Consider the following 6,915-nt stretch of genomic DNA (forward strand, 5'->3'; position numbering starts at 1 on the left):
GACAGAGAGATGGGCACAGTCACACACACAGAGACAGAGAGATCTGAGCCCTGACCGCATGAATGGCCAGTCTGGTTCGAGTGTAACTCCTGCTCCTGCAATTGTGCAACTGCCCTCTGGGTCTCATCCAGTTCCAGACACACACACACAGGAGGGGGAGGGGTAAACTTTTCCCACCGGGAATCCGATCCCAAATTCCCGGCTTGTCCAAGGAATGAAGGCGAAAGAAAGACAGCAGGGTGAGAATCAGGGGGGAATGAAGCGCCTCGGCTGACTGGCTCGCTTTAAATGCCAGCTGAGCGGTCCCGCCCCCCCGCCGCCTCCCATTGGCCGAGCGCCGGTAGAACCAGGTATTGCTACACCGGCGCCGCCGCTGATTGGCCGCCGTCGGACACACCCACCCAATCAGCGCCGCTTCCGGGGTCCAGGCGGGTTTCTTAAAGGGGTGTTGACCCTCCAGATCTGTTTTTTTGGTCCCCAAAACCAAATCTGGCTGTCAATGTACACTTGAATTCACATCTGCCCCCCCCCCCCCCGCCACCCCCATCGCCTACAGGGTGGGGGAGCAGCAAGGTGAGGGGGGCAGGTGGGGCTGTGGTACAGATGTGAATCCAGGGGGGTATTAAATCACCCCCTCACCCCTCTTCCCACATTCAAACCAGTCATGTAACCTCAGCCCGCATTCCTGCGAGAGGGGAGCGGCTTGGCGAGAGTCATAGAGGTTTACAGCATGGAAACAGGCCCTTCGGCCCAACTTGTCCATGCCACCCTTTTTTTAAACCCCTAAGCTAGTCCCAATTGCCCGCGTTTGGCCCATATCCCTCTATACCCATCTTACCCATGTAACTGTCTAAATGCTTTTTAAAAGACAAAATTGTACCCGCCTCTACTACTACCTCTGGCAGCTCGTTCCAGACACTCACCACCCTCTGTGTGAAAAAACTGCCCCTCTGGACCCTTTTGTATCTCTCCCCTCTCACCTTAAACCTCTGCCCTCTAGTTTTAGACTCCCCTACCTTTGGGAAAATATATTGACTATCTAGCTGATCTGTGCCCCTCATTATTTTATAGACCTCTATAAGATCACCCCTCAGCCTCCTACGCTCTTCAGGGAAAAAAGTCCCAGTCTATCCAGCCTCTCCTTATAACTCAATCCATCAAGTCCCGGTAGCATCCTAGTAAATCTTTTCTGCGCTCTTTCTAATTTAATAGTATCCTTTCTATAATAGGGTGACCAGAACTGTACACAGTATTCCAAGTGTGGCCTTACCAATGTCTTGTACAACTTCAACAAGACGTCCCAACTCCTGTATTCAATGTTCTGACCGATGAAACCAAGCATGCCGAATGCCTTCTTCACCACTCTGTCCACCTGTGACTCCACTTTCAAGGAGCCATGAACATGTACCCCTAGATCTCTTTGTTCTGTAACTCTCCCCAACGCCCTACCATTAACTGGGTAAGTCCTGCCCTGGTTCAATCTACGAAAATGCATCATCTCGCATTTGTCTAAATTAAACTCCATCTGCCATTCGTCAGCCCACTGGCCCAATTGATCAAGATCCCGTTGCAATTGGAGATAAATTTCTTCACTGTCCACTATGCCACCAATCTTGGTGTCATCTGCAAACTTACTGACCATGCCCCCTATATTCTCATCCAAATCATTAATATAAGTGACAAATAACAGTGGACCCAGCACTGATCCCTGAGGCACACCGCTGGTCACAGTTTGAAAAACAACTCTCTACAACCACCCTCTGGCTTCTGTCAAAAAGTCAATTTTGTATCCATTTCGATACAAGAGAGAGGGTCGCCCAGCCTCCCCCCACCTCCCCCTCCCATCGTAGTTGAAGTGACCCTGATGCTGTTCGCCCCAAAACCTCACCCCCACACCCTCGGGGCTGTTCTGCCACATTCCAGCCCCTGGAAAGTTCAGCTCATCAACAACTCTGCCCTCTCCCCCCCATCCTCCCCCGGCTGCCCCCATGTCCAAACGAGTCCCCCATTCACCCGTCACTACCTTCCTGTGGCTCGCTGACCCACACACTGACCCCCAGTCCGACCACACCTCCACTTTCAAATTCTCATCCCCCTGTTCCAATCCCTTCTCACCCCCCTTCCCGATCTCTGTAACTCCCTCCAACACCTACACCCCCCTTCCCTATCTCTGTAACCCCCTCCAGCCCCTACACCCCCTCCCTATCTCTGTAAACCCCTCCAGCCCCTACACCCCCCTCCCTATCCCTGTAACCCCCTCCAGCCCCTACACGCCCTCCCTATCTCTGTAACCTCCTCCAGCCCCTACAGCCCTTCCCTATCTCTGTAACCTCCTCCAGCCCCTACGCCCCTTCCGTATCTCTGTAACCCCCTCCAGCCCCTACACCCCTTCCCTATCTCTGTAACCTCCTCCAGCCCCTACACCCCCCTTCCCTATCTCTGTAACCCTCTCCAGCCCCTACACCCCTTCCCTATCTCTGTAACCCGCTCCAGCCCCTACACACCCTCCCTATCGCTGTAACCCCCTCCAGCCCCTACACCCCCTCCCTATCTCTGTAAACCCCTCCAGCCCCTACACCCCCCTCCCTATCCCTGTAACCCCCTCCAGCCCCTACACCCCCTCCCTATCTCTGTAACCTCCTCCAGCCCCTACACCCCCCTCCATATCTCTGTAACCCCCTCCAACACCTACACTCCCTCACTATCTCTGAAACCTCCTCCAGCCCCTACACCCCCTCCCTTTCCCCGTAACCTCCTCCAGCCCCTACACCCCCTCCCTATCTCTGTAACCCCCTCCAGCCCCTACACCCCCTCCCTATCTCTGTAACCTCCTCCAGCCCCTACACCCCTTCCCTATCTCTGTAACCTCCTCCAGCCCCTACACCCCCCTTCCCTATCTCTGTAACCCTCTCCAGCCCCTACACCCCTTCCCTATCTCTGTAACCTCCTCCAGCCCCTACACCCCCTCCCTATCTCTGTAACCCCCTCCAGCCCCTACACCCCCTCCCTATCTCTGTAACCCCCTCCAGCCCCTACACCCCCTCCCGATCTCTGTAAACCCCTCCAGCCCCTACACCCCCCTCCCTATCTCTGTAACCTCCTCCAGCCCCTACACCCCCTCCCTATCTCTGTAACCTCCTCCAGCCCCTACACCCCCCTCCATATCTCTGTAACCCCCTCCAACACCTACACTCCCTCACTATCTCTGAAACCTCCTCCAGCCCCTACACCCCCTCCCTTTTCCCGTAACCTCCTCCAGCCCCTACACCCCCTCCCTATCTCTGCAACCTACTCCAGCCCCGACTGTCCCTCCCTATCTCTGTAACCTCCCCCAGCCCCTACACCCCCTCCCTATCTCTGTAACCACCTCCAGCCCCTACACCCCCCTCCCTATCTCTGTAACCTCCCCCTCCAACACCTACACTCCCTCACTATCTCTGAAACCTCCTCCAGCCCCTACACCCCCTCCCTTTCCCTGTAACCTCCTCCAGCCCCGACACCCCCTCCCTATCTCTGTAACCCCCTCCAGTCCCTACACCCCCTCGCTATCTCTGTAACCTACTCCAGCCCCTACACCCCTTCCCTATCTCTGTAACCTCCTCCAGCCCCTACACCCCCCTTCCCTATCTCTGTAACCCTCTCCAGCCCCTACACCCCTTCCCTATCTCTGTAACCCCCTCCAGCCCCTACACACCCTCCCTATCTCTGTAACCTCCTCCAGCCCCTACACCCCCTCCCTATCTCTGTAAACCCCTCCAGCCCCTACACCCCCCTCCCTATCCCTGTAACCCCCTCCAGCCCCTACACCCCCTCCCTATCTCTGTAACCTCCTCCAGCCCCTACACCCCCCTTCCCTATCTCTGTAACCCTCTCCAGCCCCTACACCCCTTCCCTATCTCTGTAACCTCCTCCAGCCCCTACACCCCCCTCCATATCTCTGTAACCCCCTCCAACACCTACACTCCCTCACTATCTCTGAAACCTCTTCCAGCCCCTACACCCCCTCCCTTTCCCTGTAACCTCCTCCAGCCCCTACACCCCCTCCCTATCCCTGTAACCCCCTCCAGCCCCTACACCCCCTCCCTATCTCTGTAACCTCCTCCAGCCCCTACACCCCCTCCCTATCTCTGTAACCTCCTCCATCCCCTACACCCCCCTCCCTATCTCTGTAACCCCCTCCAGCCCCTACAACCCCTCCCTATCTCTGTAACCCCCTCCAGCCCCTACACCCCCTCCCGATCTCTGTAAACCCCTCCAGCCCCTCCCTATCTCTGTAACCTCCTCCAGCCCCTACACCCCCCTCCCTATCTCTGTAACCTCCTTCAGCCCCTACACCCCCTCCCTATCTCTGTAACCTCCTCCAGCCCCTACACCCCCCTCCATATCTCTGTAACCCCCTCCAACACCTACACTCCCTCACTATCTCTGAAACCTCCTCCAGCCCCTACACCCCCTCCCTTTTCCCGTAACCTCCTCCAGCCCCTACACCCCCTCCCTATCTCTGCAACCTACTCCAGCCCCGACTGTCCCTCCCTATCTCTGTAACCACCTCCAGCCCCTACACCCCCCTCCCTATCTCTGTAACCTCCCCCTCCAACACCTATACTCCCTCACTATCTCTGAAACCTCCTCCAGCCCCTACACCCCCTCCCTTTCCCTGTAACCTCCTCCAGCCCCGACACCCCCTCCCTATCTCTGTAACCCCCTCCAGTCCCTACACCCCCTCGCTATCTCTGTAATCCCCTCCAGCCCCTACACCCTCTCCCTATCTCTGTAATCCCCTTCCAGCCCCTACACACCCTCCCTATCTCTGTAACCCCCTCCAGCCCCCTACACCCCCTCCCTATCTCTGTAACCTCCCCCAGCCCCCTACACCCCCTCCCTATCTCTGTAACCCCCTCCAACACCTACACCCCCTCCCTATCTCTGTAACCCCCTCCAACACCTACACTCCCTCCCTATCTCTGTAACCTCCTCCAGCCCATACACCCCCTCCCTATCTCTGTAACCCCCTCCAGCCCCTACACCCCCTCCCTATCTCTGTAACCCCCTCCAGCCCCTACACCCCCTCCCTTTCTCTGTAACCCCCTCCAGCCCCTACACCCCCTCCCTTTCTCTGTAACCCCCTCCAGCCCCTACACCCCCTCCCTATCTCTGTAACCTCCTCCAGCCCCTACACCCCCTCCCTATCTCTGTAACCCCCTCCAGCCCCCTACACCCCCTCCCTATCTCTGTAACCCCCTCCAGTCCCTACACCCCCTCCCTATCTCTGTAACCTCCTCCAGCCCCTACACCCCCTCCCTATCTCTGTAAACTCCTCCAGCCCCTACACCCCCCTCCCTATCTCTGTAACCTCCTCCAGCCCCTACACCCCCTCCCTATCTCTGTAACCCCCTCCAGCCCCCTACACCCCCTCCCTATCTCTGTAACCTCCTCCAGCCCCTACACCCCCTCCCTATCTCTGTAACCTCCTCCAGCCCCTACACCCCCTCCCTATCTCTGTAACCCCCTCCAGCCCCCTACACCCCCTCCCTATCTCTGTAACCTCCTCCAGCCCCTACACCCCCTCCCTATCTCTGTAACCTCCTCCAGCCCCTACACCCCCTCCCTATCTCTGTAAGCTCCTCCAATGAGGAGGGTGAGAGGGAATGGAGTTCTCAGCCGCCCAGACGAGGCGAGAATGATCTGGAGGAGGTTTCACTAAGATCCTTGCGCTGAAAAGAGAGGCTTTCTGACAGAGCTTGAGGAGTGAAGACCATAAGACATAGGAGCAGAATGAGGCCACTCGGCCCATCGAGTCTGCTCCGCCATTCTATCATGGCTGATATTTTTCTCATCCCCGTTCTCCTGCCTTTTCCCCATAACCCCTGATCCCCTTATTAATCAAGAACCTATCTATCTCTGTCTTAAAGACACTCAATGACCCGGCCTCCACAGCCTTCTGCGGCAAAGAGTTCCACAGATTCACCACTCTCTGGCTGAAGAAATTCCTCCTCATCTCTGTTTTAAAGGATCGTCCCTTTCGCCTGAGGTTGTGCCCTCTGAACATAAGAACATAAGAAATAGGAGCAGGAGTCGGCCATCTGGCCCTTCGAGCCTGCCCCTCCATTCAACAAGATCATGGCTGATCTGAAGCGAATCAGTTCCAGTTTTCTAGTTCTAGTTTTTCGAGTGTTGAAGATTATGAGGGACAGGGTGGATGAGGAGCAGCTGTTCCCCTTAGTTGAAGGGTCAGTCACGAGGGGACACAAGTTAAAGGTGAGGGGTGGAAGGTTTAGGGGGGATGTGCGGAAACTCTTTTTACCCAGAGGGTGGTGAGGGTCTGGAATGCGCTGCCTGGGAGGGTGGGGGAGGCGGGATGCCTCACATCCTTTACAAAGTACCTGGATGAGCACTTGGCACATCATAACATTCAGGGCTATGGGCCAAGAGCTGGCAAATGGGGTTAGGAGGGAGTTCAGGTCTTTCTGATCCATCGGTGCGGACTCGATGGGCTGAAGGGCCTCCTCTGCACTGTAGTATTCTGTGATTCTGAGAGATTGGAGGTGGGCCAACGGACTGCGACCACACGGGAGACTCCATCGGGGAGGGGTGGGGGCTAGTATTGGGCAGATGGGCTGAACAGCCTGATCCTGTGCTGCAGGACCCTCCCAGGGCAGGGGGAGAGAGAGAGAGTTTTAGCCCCAGTGCGAGAGAGCTTGGGGTCGTTGGTTCAATGGTAAATGGCCGAGAGAGAGGTTCGAGAAACTGGGTCATCGACAGATTAAGGAGACGGTTTCGATTGGGGAATTGTTTTGGGAATCGGGAATGCAAGGATTTGATAGGATGGGGGTGGGGGGGGTGGGGGGGAGATGACCGCCCCACCCAGAGGTGGGGGAGAGCTGAATACTCCCCTACATGGTATTGAGATGTCAG

Source organism: Mustelus asterias, unplaced genomic scaffold (genome assembly GCF_964213995.1).
Source record: "Mustelus asterias unplaced genomic scaffold, sMusAst1.hap1.1 HAP1_SCAFFOLD_3482, whole genome shotgun sequence".
NCBI lineage: Eukaryota > Metazoa > Chordata > Chondrichthyes > Carcharhiniformes > Triakidae > Mustelus > Mustelus asterias.